At 45.9% G+C, this 18,962-nt stretch overlaps 1 long non-coding RNA gene across 1 annotated transcript; it reads left to right on the top strand.

The window, feature by feature from the left end:
- Nucleotides 1-5,832: 5,832 nt before the first annotated feature.
- Nucleotides 5,833-8,037, top strand: LOC123065292 (uncharacterized). The gene is made up of 4 exons (XR_006430949.1): nt 5,833-6,667; nt 6,749-7,013; nt 7,095-7,179; nt 7,930-8,037. It is a non-coding gene; the product is annotated as an uncharacterized lncRNA (long non-coding RNA).
- Nucleotides 8,038-18,962: the final 10,925 nt, after the last annotated feature.

Here is an 18,962-nt window from a genome sequence, read left to right as displayed (position 1 = left end):
ACTACCGGATTCACACCATTTTTTATGGTATACGGCGCAGAGGCAGTTCTGCCCTGCGACATTATTCATGACTCACCTCGAGTGCGCATGTACGAAGAAAGAGAGACCGAGCTGGATCGGCAGGACAGCTTGGATACATTGGAGGAGGAACACGACGTCGCCAAGGCTCGTTCCGCATTCTATCAGCAGCAGGCCTGAAGATATCAAAGCAGAGAAGTACGGGCCAAGACTTACAACATTGGCGAACTAGTTCTACGCCTGCCGGACAAGAAAAAGGACAAGCTCAAGCCCAAATGGGAGGGTCCCTTCATTATCGATCAAGTCCTGACTGGCGGAGCGTACCGTCTACGAAATGCGTCGGACAACCGACTCGAGCCGAACCCATGGAACGCAGCCCGCCTCCGAAGATTCTATGCCTAGCGCCGGACTAAGAGTTCGTCCCCTTCCTCCGTTCAAATTTTTACACTCCAGCTGTCTTTTGTTTCTCTTTCTTCCCCTAACCTTTTTACTAAAAAGCCCTTGCGGGCCTACTTCCGCATTGTTTGCGTACACTTGATGTGCCATCCGCACTCATTATACCTGGGGGCTTATTTTCCAGAAGCTCAATTATAAGGGCTTCATGCCCAGCACATGTGTCAAGCTTCCACATGTACCTTTCACTCACCATTATATGCATCGATATGACTTAAGTTTTGGCCAAGCTGGGTTGCCTGGCTCCTGTGCTTACCCCTACGTTCCCGATTGTTCGGCTAGGAGGTAAAGGGAGCACCTCTGTGATTGTTACTGCCGGGTCAGCCGGATGTGTACCTCAGACTGGGTGAAGCCGAAAGCTAGCGTTCTTAAGGGAATATTCGGTCGGTGACTTGAAAGATGATTTTTTACCTACTTATTTATCTGCCCCCAGATGTTTTCTGCTTTTTTCGCAGTCCGGACATGCACTTTAGGGCATGCCTCCCAGGGAAAGGAACCCTTAACGGAACTATTCTCCCTGGAAGATGTTTCTTACTAACCATGTAATATAACATAACTAGTTGGGCACTTGTCTGATAAAGCACTAATGACCCCTACGCCTGGTCTCCATGCATACCCCGGTTGTTTCTTAACCAAAAAGGTATTCGGACACACTCCGGACTCTAGGGTCCCGAGGTTGAAGCGAAAAGGTCGGCAAAGACAAACGATCTACAATCCGGCTAGAAGGCATTTCACATGTCATTTTAAAAAATACATTGTCAAATTTACTGATTGTATTCCTCCTCAATCCCGTCTAACAGGCTGTCTAACTTACAGTCCCGTTGGGAAAATTTAGCAGCCAACTCTACCTGGCTGTATACTAAACTCACAGGGATCTCCTTCCCATCGGGCCCCACCGGTCCAACTTCGGCCATGTGGTTGGGATCCGCCTTCTTGTAACGCGTCTTCACCATGGCCCAAGCCTCCCTGGCACCTTGACGGCAAGCCGAAATCTTCCACAAACGGAAGCGCTGCCGCACTCCCTGAAGCTTCTCCGCAAGCTCCCCAAGGCCCTCGGGTAGGGAGAGGGCTGGCCATAAAGCCTGGACGACGCCGCTCATTGCCTGCCGAACTCGTTCGAGCAGTTGCAACAGCTCGGGAAGTTGATCACCCGTTGATATGGGCATCTCCTCCGCAGGGCGACCTGTGAGTATACCTACAAGACATATTATGTCAATTTACTTCCTCGCCGAACTCTTCTTTTCAAAGGAGTCCGCTCAAGCACTTACTATAAATGCCGCGACGAAGCCGCTGATTCTCCTTAACGGAGCCGGACAGCCCGGCTTGAACGCCTTTCAGCTCTTCTCCGAGCTTGGTGTTGGCATCCTGGAGCTTGTTCCTTTCTTGCTGCACCCTATTCAGCACCCTCTCGCCGGCCTTCAGCTGGCGCAGTAATTCTTGCCTGTCCGGATCTTGTCCGGCGGCACCTGCAATGTCATTATTAGACTTGCGCGCACGCCGCACAACGCTTATGTTTATTAATAAAAATGTGTTACCAGGAGGGGTCTCTGCGTTTCCTCCTGCGGCAGCAAGCGCGGCCTCAAGTTGGGCCTTGCATTCTTGCAGCTCCTGAGACAGCTGGGTATTCTTCTCGGTAAGAGCCTGCGTTTCAAATGATCCTTAAATCAGTTAACATAACTACTTTAAGTCTCGGGGGCTACTGGTATATATAACCATTAAAATTCCCTTACCCGTATATCTTTTACATACTGCTCCGTGGCTCTGGTAAAACCGTCTTGAGCAGCACGGAGGTGCGCGTCCCCTGCGTTAAAGGCGTCCAATGCCTCAGGGGAGAAGCACGCTTCACGAAATACTGTCCGGCGGCGCCTGTGGTTCATGGCGCTCTCCACCTCAGACTTGGTGGCGGACAGTCGGTCGGCATCCTCCGTCGGAGGAGTATCCGGCCCGCGCCTTGCGCTTGCCTCCCCCTCCTGACCAGGCGCTGGAGCCTGGCTGGTATAGGCTGGATTGGCAACCTCTATGCCCGCAGTTCGGTGGGCGCTTTTTCTCCTATAAAGGATATTGAGCACTCAGACGCTTCCTAGGAACGTTGCTCTGGATATTCAAAATACGAGCTATACCTTTGCGGCGACGTTTCAGTCCGTACCGCGCTCCATTTCCGCCTGCTGGTCCGGACTGACCTTTGTTGGTCAGCCGCCGCGGGCTCGGCTTCCCGCCTTGAAGGTGCTTCCTGTAAAACACCATCGTTCGTGAAGGTCAGAAATGGGCAAGGAAGAGATAATGGTGTCCGAACCTCGGTCACAATCACCTGGGAAGCCGGATATAATCCGGGGTAGTCCGCCGTAATGGCGACCAAAGCATTGTCCATGCTGAGCTGGTGAAACACCCCGTCGATCAGCTCCACCTTGATATCCGGATCCTCTTCGGAGGCCGGATCTCAGGGATCTTTCTGGATCCTCGGGTTGCGGAGCGGGACTTACCATGTCCTCCACAGTCCGGCGTAGTTCCTGCGCCGAAGACATAATGTAAGAAGCCTAAACTTCGAAAGCATGGGTTGAGCCCTTAAAAGTGTTCGCTTACCCAGCCTCTAGGGTTGTTCATGGAAAACCCATTCAAGGGGTTCGTTCGAAGGAAGTCCTCCTTCTCCCCCTTGTACAGGCCGGACAGGATCTGCACCAGATCCTCGGTCGAATCCGGCCCTTCGCGGCCATGACGGGTGGCATCGTCTTCCCCGTTGAAATCCCACATGGGGTGGCCTCTGTATTGCAATGGCTGTACCCCCCGCATGATGCATGTTGCCATGACTCCAATCATGGTCAACCCGGAATGGGCCAGTAATCTTATTCGGCCCATCAGGTAATGGACGCTCTTGTCTTCCTCCAATCGGGGGCTCCGCGGGCGCCAGCTGAGGCGTTTCTTCAGAGGAGCAGCACTAAACTCCGGGAGGCCAATCCGGACTGGGTCCGGCAGCGGAGCGTCTTGTATGTAAAACCACTCCGAAGGCCAGTCTTCGGACGCCTTCTTAGGGGTACCGGATGGGTATCCGGTCCCGGCAATGCGCCATATTTCGGCGCCGCCCACTTGATATATAGATCCCTCGTGAGAACGGGGTACGAGGCAGAACAGCCTCTTCCACAGTGCAAAATGGGGCTCGATGCCCAGGAATAGCTCGCAAAGAGCTACGTAGCCCGTGATATGCAGGACAGAGGCGGGCGTAAGGTGATGGAGCTGGAGTCCGTAGAACTCCAGGAGCCCGCGGTGAAACGGATGTATTGGAAATCTGAGTCCCCTTATCAGATAGGGGACGAAGCATACCCGCTCCCCTTTGTTGGGACTTGGGGTAGCCTCCGCTTGCTTCCCACCTTGGTAGGTGGCCAGCCCGGCTCGAACCGGGACCATGAAGGCCGGAGGGAGATATCCCCCCGCTTGGAGCTTCACTAGCTCGTTGTGTGGAACAGAGCACCTCCTCCAATCCCCTGGCGGTGGGCTAGGAGCGCGAGAAGAGGAGCCGCGTCGATGGTCCATGATGGAATGGATTTTTAGGTCAAAGGCGCTCCGATGAAGTATTCGCGGAAGGAAGATGGTGTGGTTTGGATCTGGATTTTTGCCTCTTTTGTAGGCGGATGACTCGCACGACTAGGGGGTGAAACATAAAAGACACCCTGGCTTTTCGCATTCGTGCGACGCGTGGAAGAAGGCCATTATTGGGCGTAGAAGCCAAGAAGCACAGTATTTATGATGAAGCCGGACACTGTTCGGCAGGTACATGGAACTTGAAGGGAGAACCCGCCTTGCAACGCCGAAGACTATATACGCGCTGGACTTATCGTCATTGAAGCCTGGTTCGGGGGCTACTGAGGGAGTCCTGGACTAGGGGGTGTCCGGACAGCCGGACTATCATCGTCCGCCGGACTCCAAGACTACGAAGATACAAGATTGAAGACTCCGTCCCGTGTCCGGATGGGACTTTCCTTGGCGTGGAAGGCAAGCTTGGCGATACGGATATGTAGATCTCCTACCATTGTAACCGACTCTGTGTAACCCTAGCCTCCTCCGGTGTCTATATAAACCGGAGGGCTTTAGTCCGTAGGACACAACATACATTACAACAATCATACCATAGGCTAGCTTTAGGGTTTAGCCTCCTTGATCTCGTGGTAGATCCACTCTTGTACTACCCATATCATCAATATTAATCAAGCAGGACGTAGGGTTTTATCTCCATCAAGAGGGCCCGAACCTGGGTAAAACATCGTGTCCCTTGTCTCCTGTTACCATCCGCCTAGACGCACAGTTCGAGACCCCCTACCTGAGATCCGCCGGTTTTGACACTGACACTCTCTTTTATCAAAGTATACACATGTGTCTATTTTGTCATCCAGTTGCAATGCACGGGAACCTTCGATTTGATTCAGTTTTATCTTCTACTGCACATAGGGAAATGTGGACACTGGATGAGCCTGTTATACAATACAGTCGCGCACCTCTATCGCGTCGAGAAGGACAGGAATTCTCAGGAGAGTTTTCTCCCTTTCGCAGGATACACGAGACTGTGCGACGTCCGCTGGACAAAGCGGTTGGACTATTTGAGACCGCTTGACATGATGTGGTTGGTCCGGCGCCGTTTTGCGGGTTTTCTTCATGGGACGGCGCAGCGGCTTAGTGGGCTGTCCCCCCCCCACACAGTTGCATCCTTACCCCTGACCCATTGATTCTTCCCCGTTTGCTTTGAATTTGATGTTCAACTATAGGACTAAATTTTGAAGTTTGTCTTGGTTTATCTTGAATTCCCTCTGACCCCTAATCATCTGTGTGTAGTAGAACTACTTGTCCTTCCCATACCTCCACTAACTTTTTTCTTACTATATCATAGTTGTTTGATTATTGGCAAATAAAACAACAATTATTTACCTTATCCTTTTTTATCTGCAGATTGGTCTAGCAACATAGAGAGGAAGCTGCAAAGAAGCTCCAAGTGGATGTAGAGGTACATGTATCTGTGATTTTAGGACCACTACAACCAAAGTTTTCATGAAAACTGCAGGGTTGCTTAAGAGGAACAAACAGTTCTTAAGTTCATTACATTAGAGTGGCTGCTCAGCTGTAAATTAGTAATACATGCACATAGAGACTAATCTGCTATGTTCAGTAGTAATACATCAATTAAGTTCAGTACATGGTTCGTGTATTGCATATGATGGTTCAGATATGGTTTATTCCATTCAGGCTATTTTGCTATGTTGTGATGAGTTTGGGCATTTGGATGAAGAGAGCAAATCAATTATGGAGAAGAATTTTTGTGTGCCATGGATTTACCATTGATGATTTAGACTTTAGTCTGCATCATCATTGTAGTATTATATTACTAAACACTTGATTTTTCTTCATTTAGACATTTCTTTTTGGTAGGCACACCTATGTCAACATATTGTGCCCTCCTTAAATTCAGTTACAAGTACTTATGTGTGTGTGATGTTGCCTTCTCTTATGATGTGCTCATAGGCCAAAGTGATTTCTCCTCTCTTTATCTGTAAAACTATAACCCAACATTCTTGGCCGCCCACCCATGTTTGACTTGGTCTATATGGCAGTGTGCAGAAAGCCTGAGCCCAAGAAAACTCCATTGTGGCTCACTGATTCTGCTGATGAGTCGTATAAAAAGAGTCATGTGCTATCTATTTATTATTATTATTATAAGTTCATCGCTACCACTTTTACTTCTCTTTATTGTTTTATGTGCCTTTGTATAATATGCTATTATAGGATATTTTCTTGTTCCAATCAAATCCATAATATAGTTCATCCTTACTAAATAGTAGTGTCTACTTAACTAATCTGTACTAAGATCTGGTGGCTTTGGTAGTTTCATCACTATCTTGCACTTCTTATATATAAGGCCTCTTTAGGAACTTCTAAATTTTTATTTTGTCATTAGTGGTGTGGTGTGTCTGGTTAAATTGGTATTACTAATAGCTTTCTTTCAGTTTTCTCTTCAATTACAGCTTGTGGAATTTGAGGAGAATCTGTGCACCAGCATCCGACTCCTTGATGTTGCTCTGATCATATTGTGTAAATATATTTCTAATAAAGCAATCGCCCGATGGTGTACATGTTAGAAATAACAAGATGTAATCATCAAGTGTGAGAGATGGCAACATCATGATGGGATGGTATGTACTGTTGTGCTCATCAATAGGTTAGTCTTTCATTCTCTTGCAGCCAGTATGTTTTTTGTTATGCAAACAATTAGGAAATATCTAATTTCTATGGTTGGCAGGGGGAGCTCAAGGTCATGGCGGGGCTTCGATTTTTCTTGTAGAAAAGAGAGACAGAGGAGGATCCAGGGAGGAGGAGAGGTAGGAGAAGAAGGACGGGGAAGTAGGAAGGGTGCAGTAGGGGTGAGTGTGCTTCCGCCTGCCACGCCCAAGGCTTGATCTGCCGCCGCCTCTCCTCTACCCATGCTGTCTGTGACACGTCAGATCCCCAGCTGCCGGCACTTCTCCTCTGCCCATGGGCCATGGCTGTTCTGATGCATCAAATCCGTAAGCTTCCAGTCGCATCTCCATCTCTTGCAGATTGATTTACAATTGGGACCTCTAATGATGGTGCCGTCCCTAACAAAGACTGCAGATCGATCTGCTGTAACATTGGCTGGGTGTTCTCTTCTCGACTCTACCAACACTCTGGAGTTACAAGCAATTACATCAGGTAGATATATCTATGTTCTTTTTTTTTGCTTTGAGCTGCTTTGATTTTATTGGTAAACGGGGAGAGGCTGGTGAGCTGTCAGCACATCTTGGCCACAACTGATTTACAGAAAGACGAATAGACATGCAGACTAAGCTCCATAGCAAAGGGATTTTGGTAGTACATGCCATGTTTATGCTCACTGTTGAATAGTCTGTATATAACTATTTATGCAATACTTGGACCATAGGAGCAATTCATTCTGTATATTTTGCTGGGGATTGTGCCTTGCAGTCAATTTATAGAAGGGTAAGATGTATCGCAATATCTTTGACTTGCATTCTCTGTGATGTCAAGTAAGAAAATAGAATATATACTCTTTGAATTATCTTTTCTTTTTTTCGATGTCTCTATCTTACTTATATAATCCAATTGGCATTCGCTAGAGTTTCTGTTGATGAAACATTTGTTTTGTGATGTGAGGAGGTTCTGTTTGTGACTTTGCAATCAATATTCGTAGATACGGTTCGTAGATCATGATATCTGCATAATCTCAATCTACTTCCTGTGACCATATATTGTATTAATGGGTTGTGTCAGGGTTATTTTATCAACTACTGGGTTGTTGATCTACATTACGGTTTAATTCTTACACGAATTAATGTTGACTCGATTCCCTGTAGTAGGTTGAGAGGCTTCTCCTCTCATGATTTACTCTGATTAGTTTGCTTGGCTCCATGCTCCTCATGATTTCTTTGAATTTTTCTGTAGGAGCTCGGTCAAAAATCACCTAAGAAAAATATGTCGTTCTTCTCTACAAGGGTTGCATGTGGAATTTGAGGAGAATCTGTGCACCAGCATCCGACTCCTTGATGTTGCTCTCATCATATTGTGTAAATATATTTCTAATAAAGCAATGGCCCGATGGTGTACATGTTAGAAATAACAAGATGTAATCATCAAGTGTGAGAGATGGCAACATCATGATGGGATGGTATGTACTGTCGTGCTCATCAATAGAGTTAGATCACTTTTATGTCAGAGAGTCGATTTTTTGTGCGTTAGATGGATAGACAAGTACCGAAGATTGATGCAAGCAAAACTAAAACCTGTCCATGGATTACCTTCAGTCCCGCATTCCAATCAACAACATTGAGCCGAGCGAGCGCACGGGTGGCGCAAGAGGCAATGGGCAGCCGGTGGAGACTGAGTGGTGAGTGGCGGTGGCGAGGTCGAGCGGTTGGCACCAGTGGCAATTACCGTGACGGGTGAGCGGACGGGGCGAGTAGGTGTCACGATTGCATCACAATTGGAATAAAGTAAAAAAATGCATACATATGGCCATTGACTGATTTTGTGTGTTGTGTGCTTGTGTTAATAGTCAGCCAAATCAATCAGCCAAGGGACATTATGTACGCGAGTGTGTTAGCAGTGGGTATATCTGAAGATTATTTCTCAACTCGACATGTGGGTAGAGACTACAAAGACGATGCCACGGTAGCATGGCAGACCTGGCAAGTGCCATGGACATCATGATATTCTTCCTTTTCTTAATTCCTTGATTTGAAAAATAATTTGCTCTGTGTGTGTAGGAACATAGCAGTCGGGCAAATGACACTTTGGCATCTTGATCTATCAAGGGAAATAATTTCTTTACTTTAGAAAATGTGGGTTCAGATTGGTCTGTTGAGTTATGGCTGGCTGATCGAAATAATTTTTCTATTTAAAAAATGTAGCAAATAGCATTTCATTAGAGATTGGTCTGTTGAGTTATTGCTAGCTGATTGGAATAATTTTCCTATTTAAAAATGTAGCAAATAGCATTTCATTAGAGATGGCTTTGCAACAAATTGCAAATCGCGCAAACCAAGCCATCGCCGCCTCGTCGCTCTCGTCGGGAGCGACACCGCCTGTCTCTTCTTCGCCTTCTTAGCCGGCATCTCCTCCATCTGGATGCCCTGCGGCACGAGCCACTCCGCCACCGGCTGGGACTCGACCTCCGGGAAGTTTAGGTCCGTCTTCGGCCCACCGGCACGCCACACCGCCACGTCGTAGGCACGAGCAGCCTCATCGACAGTGGGATACGTGCCGAGCCACCAACGCTGCCTGGCGTCAGAGAACTCCAGTCCGAAGTTCCCGGAGGGCTTCGCCCTCATGCCGAAGAAACCGGACTTTCCCTTTGGCGTCTTCTTTGGCGCCATCGGGGAGCAGGCGGCGGCCGAGTGGGGAGCGGGGCGGCGACGTGCAGTGTGGGGCAGAGGCGGACGGAGCGGGGCGGCGGCGTGCGGCTCGGGGCGAAAGCAGACGAAGTGGGGTGGCGGACGGACCGGAGAGGAGGCGGACGGAGCATGGCCGGAGAGGAGGCGGATGAAGCGGGGCCGGGCGGAGGATGGACAGGAGGCGGAGGCGGTCGGAGAGGAGGCGGGCAGGGTCGCGGCGGCCGGGCGGAGGCGAACGTGATGGGGCAGCACGGCGGCAGGCGGCGGCCTATGCGGGGTGGAATCAGTGGCGGGGGTCTGGATCTACGGCGGCGTGAGGCCTTAGAAAGTTAACATGTAACTCTTGCAAACTATTTCAAGAGCCCGTGGCAACACACGGGCAGTCTACTAGTATCCATAGAGATAGAGTGAAGTACATACACGATGACGTCCATGAAAACATTAGGTTACCTTGTCCCTTGACTTATTAATAAGAGAGTTTGTGACTCCTTGAACTAGTGCAAGATGTGGAAGTTGATTGCACTTGTTCTTGCCAATATGAATATTAGTGAAGTATGTTGGCGAAGTCACCCTCAAGAACTCTCTAGTTCTTCTTCTTCGGGATCCACATCATCTTGATGGGAATCCTTGGGGTTGTAGATGTACTTGATGAAGTAAAACTTGAGGTGGACTTGGGAAACCACTTGACCAAGGCCTTTGGAGCTTCTTCAAATGCACCAATTTCCTCTTGAAGCTTGTCCTTGCCTTTTAGCTTGTGGTCTTGTGGTGGAAGATCATCTTGAGCTTGTGTCCCCTTAAAGGAAGTAGGATCATACTTCTCTTGTTGAGGAACAAACTCTGTCTTGGGGTATTGATCTTCTTCCCACTCAAATCCATTGGCATTGAACTTCCATCCAAAACCAACACCTTGATTCTTCTGGTGCCTTCCTTGCTTGCATACAATTTCCTCAAATTGCTTATTTCTGGCAAGGCTGTTGTAAACACCTTCCTCTATAATTCCCTTCAATAAGCTATTTTCTTGCTCAAGTGTACCTTGGCTAAGAGAATCATTAGTGGAATCAAGAGAACTACTAGAAGCAACAATATTGGATTTAGCATGATTATTGTTACTACTAGAAGAAGAATCTTCTTACTCTTGTTGCTAGATTTTACTTGTGGCATGTAAGTAGACAAGAGTAAACGCTTGGCAATGTAAGAAGAACTTTTCTTCCGAAGATCATCATTGATGGCTTTTAAGGACCCATGTTCTTTCTCTAGGTTGAGCTTCTCGAAGCGTAGCTTCTCATGAGTTTTTAAAAGTTCTCGATGATCTTCTAAAGTAGTTTCATGAGATAACTTAAGAGTGTTTAGTTCTTTAGTTAGACGCTCAATCTCCTTCTTATCATTATCATTCGTTTCATCTTGTTTAGCATGATTAATAGCAATTTCATCATAGTTTTCATCACTAGCATTGTCAACAAGTAAATCATCATCACCTAGCAAGTCATCTTCATCACTGTTGAAATCAAAATACTCGGGGTGTGGTACCTTGGGGCCTTTAGCCATGAAGCATCTTCCAATTCCTTCATTTGGTGACTCAAATATGTCATAGGAGTTGGTTGACACAAGTGCAAGATCGACAACACCCTCATCTTGAGTATATTCGGAGTCGGAGTGATAACTTCTCTTGGAGTGGTGGTCGGAGTCAGAACCGGATACCCATTCACCAACATGAGCTTGATGTCTTTCTTTTGTGTAGCTCTTTGATGACTTGTCCTTCCTTTCCGAATCCTTGCTTCTGCGAGAGGTTCTTCGTTCATAACGATCATCTATACTCCTTCTCTCTCTTGGAGGTGATTCTTCTCTTCTACTTCTTTTAGGTGAGTCTTCTCTTCTTTTCTAGGGAGCCGTACACTCATTAGAGTAGTTTGCGGGTCTTCCACAATTGTAGTAATTTCACTCACGACTAGAAGATCTTTTGTCATGGTAGGATCTTGACTTGGAGCTTCTCTCTTTGCTTCTACTCTTGTAGAATTTGTTGAAGTTCTTAACCATTAAGCTCAATTCCTCATTGAAGACTTGTTTTTCACTTGAATGTTGCAGGAGCATCACATGAGGCTTTATGTGCACCACTAGACTTGTTGTGAAGCTCTTCTTTATCCTTGAGTGACATCTCATGAGCAACAGTTCTTCCAATGACTTCCGTTGGCTTGAGATCTTTGTAATTGGGCATCATTTTGATCAATATGCACACGGTATCATATTTTCCATCCAATTCTCTTAGGATCTTCTTGATGATGAATATGTCAGTCATCTCTTCACTTCATAAGACGACAATCCCATTTGTGATGAGATCAAGCCTAGAGTACATTTCAGCGACACCTTCACCATCCTTCATTTTGAACTTGTCAAGTTGACTTTGAAGCACATCCAACTTGGATTCCTTGACTGACTCGGTACCTTCGTGCATATCAATCAAAGTATCCCAAATTTCCTTTGCATTCGCAAGACGGCTGATTTTGTTGAATTCTTTGGGGCACAATCCATTGAAGAGGATATCGCAAGCTTGAGCGTTGTATTGCAACATCTTCTAGTCTTCTGCAGTTGCTTCACGATTTGGTTCTCTCCCATCGAAGAATTCACCTTGCAAACCAATGCACACAATAAACCAAACGGCGGGGTTATGTCCAAGAATATGCATTTTCACCTTATGCTTCCAACTAGCAAAATTAGTGCCATCAAAGTAAGGACCTCTACGGTGGTAATTTCCCTCACTAGACGTCATACTCTCCTAGGTTGTGAAACCAAGGCTATGATCACCAAAGCAATGGAAATCAAGGCAAATGGAGACCAAAGCTCTGATACCACTTGTAGGATCGAAAGTATGTCTAGAGGGGGGTGATTATACTACTTGACCAAATAAAAGTCTAGCCTTTTCCCAATTTTAAGTCTTGGCAGATTTTAGCAACTTAGCACTTAGTCAAGCAAACAATCTACACATGCAATTCCAAGAGTATAGGAGCGGAATGTAAATCATTGCATATGAAGGTAAACAGAGGACTTTGGAGGGAGCAAAAGCAATGTAGACACGAAGATTTTTGGCATGGTTCCGATAGGTGGTGCTATCGTACATCCACGTTGATGGAGACTTCAACCCATGAAGGGTAACGGTTACGCGAGTCCACGAAGGGCTCCACCCATGATGGGTCCACGAAGAAGCAACCTTGTCTATCCCACCATGGCCATCGCCCATGAAGGACTTGCCTCACTAGGGTAGATCTTCACGAAGTAGGCGATCTTCTTGCCCTTACAAACTCCTTGGTTCAACTCCACAATCTTGACCAAGGCTCCCAAGTGACACCTAACCAATCTAGGAGACACCACTCTCCAAAAGGTAATAGATGGTTTGTTGATGGTGAACTCCTTGCTCTTGTGCTTCAAATGATAGTCTCCCTAACACTCAACTTTCTCACATAGATTTGGCTATGGTGGAAAGATGATTTGAGTGGAAAGCAACTTGGGGAAGGCTAGAGATCAAGATTCTTGTGGTTGGATTGAAATGTCTTGGTCTCAACACATGAGTAGGTGGTTCTCTCTCAAAAAATGAGTAGTGGGGGTGTAGGCACGTTCTGATGGCTCTCTCACAAATGGAGAAGGGGGTGGAGGGGTATATATAGCCTCCACACAAAATCTAACCGTTACACACAAATTCCCAAACTCGGTGGGACCGAATGGTTAAACTCTGTCAGACCAACTTGGTTCAAAATGTGCACTACAAAAAAAAGACACATCCGTGACATTTTGGGCCGAACGAAACTTTTTTTCTGTCATACATATGACACTTCTATGACGATAATTGTGGCAAAACCCGGTATCATCATAGATGTGGTGGGCTCCTACTTCTATGACAAAAAATCATGACAGAAAATGGGCTTTTCGTCCTGGGCGCGCCGGAGACGCAGCTGCATGACATTCTTTGGGCCGTCCATGACGGAAAAAACCATGGTAGAAGAGAGGGCGAGGAAAATTTCGGGGAGTTCCCGGTTACGGTGGGTGGTCGGGGGCCGAGTGATGCGCGTTTCTCTTGTACACGTACGCGCGTGTGTGCGAGGCATCGGCTCTAACTAAACCCGAGCGAGGCATTGGGCTCTAACTGAACCCAAGCGATTGCACTGCAGGCTACACGTTACTGAATCTGAGTGATCGATCGATGGCTATTAACTGAACCCGATCGAGCGATTCCTTCGCTACTGCTGCTAACTGAAGCCGGTCGATGCTGCCTCTCTAGATGAATAGTGAGCGTTGCGAGGGGGGGGAGGGGGTTTGGATGAACAGTGAGCGGTGGGGGTGGATGAACATGACCCCGTGGCATTGCCTCGATCGAGCCGGTTGGGGCTGGATGAACAGGACCCCGTGGAGGGCTGGATGAATAGGACGACCCCGTGGAGGGCTGGATGAACAATAGACGGTGGAGGGGTGCCTGTGGAGGGGTGGTTGAACAGTAGCCGGTGGAGTAGCGCGCGGTGGAGGCTGGATGAACAGGAGCCCGTGGAGGCTGGAGGAGATCGACGGTAGCCCGTGGAGGCTGGAGGAGGTCGACGGTGGAGATGAACAGTATCCCGTGGAGTCCCGTTTTGCGGTATGCCACACCCCTCCCGATGAACAGGACCCCCGTTTCAACCGTAGCGCTCCAACACTAGTCCGTTTTGTCCGTTTTGCGGTATGCCACACCCCTCCCGATCAACAGGACCCCCGTTTCGACCGTAGGAGGTCCGTTTCCTCCGTTTTGCGGTACCCCAGACCCCTCCCGATGAACAGGATCCCGTTTCGAACATGGCCGGTCGAACACAAGGCCGTTTCCTCCGTTCTGCGGTACGCCAGGCCTCGTTTCCATCGCCTGTTCCGTCCAAGCCCTCCCGATGAATGATGACCCACAAGTATAGGGGATCTATCATAGTCCTTTCGATAAGTAAGAGTGTCGAACCCAATGAGGAGCAGAAGGAAATGATAAGCGGTTTTCAGTAAGGTTTTCTCTGCAAGCACTGAAATAGTAGGTAATAGATAGTTTTGTGATAAGATAAATAGTAACAAGCAAAAAGTAAATAAAGTACATAAAGTGCAGCAAGGTGGCCCAATCCTTTATGTAGCAAAGGATAAGCCTGGACAAATTCTAATAATGAAGAAGGAGCTCCCGAGGACACATTGGGAATTATCGTCAAGCTAGTTTTCATCACGTACGTAAGATTCACGTTCGGTACTTTGATAATTTGATATGTGGGTGGACCGACACTTGCGTACTGCCCTAACATGGACAAGCATCCCACTTATGATTAACCCCTATTGCAAGCATCCGCAACTACAAAAAGGAGTATTAAGGTAAACCTAACCACAACATTAAACATATGGATCCATATCAACCCCTAACGAAGCAACGCATAAACTAGGGTTTAAGCTTCTGTCACTCTAGCAACCCATCATCTACTTATTACTTCCCTATCCCTTCCTCTAGGCCCAAATAATGGTGAAGTGTCATGTAGTCGACGTTCACATAACACCACTAGAGGAAAGACAACATACATCTCATCAAAATATCGAACGAATACCAAATTCACATGACTACTAATAGCAAGACTTCACCCATGTCCTCAGGAACAAACGTAACTACTCACAAAGCATATTCATGTTCATAATCAGAGGAGTAATAATATGCATAAAGGATCTGAACATATGATCTTCCACCAAGTAAACCAAATAGCATCAACTACAAGGAGTAATCAACACTACTAGCAACCCACAGGTACCAATTTGTGGTTTTGATACAAGATTGGATACAAGAGATGAACTAAGGTTTTGAGAGGAGATGGTGCTGGTGAAGATGTTGATGGAGATTGACCCCCTCTCGATGAGAGGATCGTTGGTGATGACGTTGGTGATGATTTCCCCCTCTCGGAGGGAAGTGTCCCCGGCAGAACAGCTCCGCCAGAGCCCTAGATTGATTCCGCCAAGGTTCCGCCTCGTGGCGGCGGAGTTTCGTCCCGTAAGCTTACCCACGATTTTTTCCAGGACAAAACCCTTCATATAGCAGAAGATGGATGCCGGAAACCCACCAGGGGGCCCAGGAGATAGGGGCCGCGCCCTAGGGGGTGGGGGGCGCCCCCTGTCTCCTGGACAGGGTGTGGGCCCCCTGGCCTATTTCTTTTGCCCATAAATCCTTATTAAATCCAAAAAGTTGTTTCGTGGAGTCTCAGGTCTTTTGGAGTTGTGCAGAATAGGTTTCCAACGTTTGCTCCTTTTCCAGCCAGAATTCCAGCTGCCGGCATTCCCCCTCTTCATGGTAAACCTTGTAAAGTAAGAGAGAATAGCCATAAGTATTGAGATATAATGTGTAATAACAGCCCATAATGCAATAAATATTGATATAAAAGCATGATGCAAAATGGACGTATCAACTCCCCCAAGCTTAGACCTCGCTTGTCCTCAAGCGGAAGCCGAAATCGAAAAATATGTCCACATGTTTAGAGATAGAGGTGTCAAAAAAATACGAACATGAGGGCATCATGATCATTCTAATAATAGCAACATAAATGGATTTTGTCATATGATTTCCTAGGTTAAAGTAATAAACAATTCACAATGTCAAGTATGGTTCAAAAACTTCATTGGGAACTAACAAACTATAATCTCAGTCATTGAAGCAATTGCAATTTATCGTAACATTAGAAAGAGTCAATAATAGAGCTTTTCAGCAAGCTCACATACTCAACTATCTCATAGTCCCCTATAATTGTTAACACTCACGCAATACTTGTGGTTATAGAGTTTTAGCCGGACACTGAGAAAGATAGGGGCTTATTCTGTTGCCTCCCAACATATTCACCTTTAGGTGATGTCAACAATAATAGCCTATGCCAACTTACATCAATTGGATATATGTCTCATGATCTTTCAAACATGAGGAGCTTGCCAAAGGATAAAAATAAAAAGGGAAAGGTGAGGATCACCTTGACTCAAGCATAAAGTAAAAACATAAAGTAAAAGATAGGCCCTTCGCAGAGGGAAGTAGAGGTTGTCATGCACGTTTAGGGTTGATGCATAAAATCTTAGTGCAAAAGAACGTCACTTTATATTACCCCTTGTATGTGGACCTTTATTATGCAATCCGTCGCTTTTATTAGTTCCACAACAAGTTCATACAAAGCTTATTTTCTCTGCACTAATAAGTCATACATATTTAGAGAGCAATTTTTATTGCTTACACCGATGACAACTTACTTGAAGGATCTTACTCAATCCATAGGTAGGTATGGTGGACTCTCATGGCAAAACTGGGTTTAAGGATATTTGGAAGCACAAGTAGTATCTCTACTTGGTGCAAGAAATTTGGCTAGCATGAGGGGGAAAGGCAAGCTCAACATGTTTGGAAGGTCAATGACAATATACTTTAACTGAGATGTCGGAAAACATAAACCATTACGTTGTCTTCCTTGTCCAACGTCAACTCTTTTAGCATGTCATACTTAATGAGTGCTTCAAAATCATAAAAGATGTCCAAGATAATATATTTATATATGAACCCTCTTTCCTTATCACTTCCTATTAATTGCAACGATGACCAAGGCTACGTTCATCAACTCTCAACAATTTTTATGCCTCATACTTTCTATGTGTGAAGTTATCACTATCCATAAGATCAATATGAACTCTTTTGTTCTTTCTACTTTCACAAGATCATAGCAACATGGCAAAGCCCTTGACTCAACACTAATCTTTATTATAGATAGCACACGGACTCGATTACATAAAGAGATCACAAAGCAAAACTCAAAACTACTTGATATCAAAACTTCGAACTACTAGATCAAGATACTACTAAAAGGATCGAACTAATAAAGCGGTAAAGATAGGAGTGTGATGGTGATACGATACCGGGGCACCTCCCCCAAGCTTGGCAGTTGCCAAGGGGAGTGCCCATACCCATGTGATTATTTCTCCTTCTTCACAGTTGGTGTTATGATCTTCTTGGCGATGATTCCATTCAGGATACGGTTCTCCTCCTCGAGCTTATTGACTTGTTATTTGAGGTCCATAATTTCTTTATGGAGCTTGCCCGTAATGGCCAAAGCTCCTTTTACCCAAGGATGCTGCATAGCTTCTGGAGAACACACGAGACTCTTTTTCATATTTTCATAAGAAAGAAATCTAGAGTTGGAAGGGATGACCGAAGCAGGGACAGCCAGGCTAGGTAGTTCCCCCATAGTGAATTATGCTTGGAGACGAGAGGTAACTTCTTGATCTTCCTCCATGGCATCTATCCTTTTCAAATCATCCTCCATCTCATCCTCCTTTGATGGTCCAAAGTGATAGGCATCGCTATTTGCTCCTGGACCTGGCGATGGGTGAGACACCCGGCTCTCCCCAACTGACTCCTGAGAAGACATCTTGCTTTACTCTGCAACAGGAACAACTCGAAACGAAAACAAAGGATATTTGCGTGATACGGTGGTCAAAACCTTCGGGAGTATATATAATGAATTTTTACCAACCAAAATACGTAACATACAAGAAAACAGAGTCCGGGAGGCACACGAGGTGCCCACGAGACAGGGGGGCGCACCCTACAGGGGGGGGGGCGCCCTCCTCTCTTGTGGGAGCCTCATGCCCCTTTCGGACTACTTCTTTCTTCCTAAAATCTTTAAATAATCCAAAACTGATAAAAATTGCCATTAGAGTTGTTTTGGAGTCGGTTTACTTACCGTACCACGTACCTATGCCTTTTCGGAGTCTGGAACGTTCTGGAAAGTGTCTCTTATGTATTCCTCAGGGGTTATGGTTTCAATAATATTAGTTTCAACATTCATAGGATTACTTGAAATATAATGTTTAATTCTTTGACCGTTTACCACCCTCGGATTTGTGCCTTCGAAGTTGTTGATTTTTATAGCACCAGAACGATAGACCTCCTCGATAACGTAGGGACCTTCCCATTTTGAGAGAAGTTTTCTTGCAAAAAATCTTAAACGAGAGTTGAACAATAACACATAATCTCCTACGTTAAACTCACGCTTTTGTATCCTCTTATCATGCCAACGTTTGACTTTTTCTTTGAAAAGCTTGGCATTCTCATATGCTTGGGCTCTCCATTCATCAAGTGAGCTAATATCAAATAACCTCTTCTCACCGGCAAGTTTGAAATCATAATTGAGCTCTTTAATAGCCCAATATGCCTTATGTTCAAGTTCAAGAGGTAAATGACACGCTTTTCCATAAACCATCTTATATGGAGACATACCCATAGGATTTTTGTATGCAATTCTATAGGCCCATAATGCATCATCAAGTTTTTTGGACCAATTCTTTCTAGATCTATTCACAGTCTTTTGCAAAATTAATTTGAGCTCTCTATTGCTCAACTCTACTTGACCACTAGACTGCGGATGATAAGGAGATGCGATTCTATGATTGACATCATACTTAGCGAGCATCTTACGGAAAGCACCATGAATAAAGTGTGAACCACCATCAGTCATAAGATATCTAGGGACTCCAAACCTCGGAAAAATAACTTCTTTAAGCATTTTAGTAGAAGTGTTATGATCAACACTACTA

This window comes from Triticum aestivum, chromosome 3B (assembly GCF_018294505.1).
Source record: "Triticum aestivum cultivar Chinese Spring chromosome 3B, IWGSC CS RefSeq v2.1, whole genome shotgun sequence".
Lineage (NCBI taxonomy): Eukaryota > Viridiplantae > Streptophyta > Magnoliopsida > Poales > Poaceae > Triticum > Triticum aestivum.
This window is presented reverse-complemented; position numbering and strand designations above follow the sequence as displayed.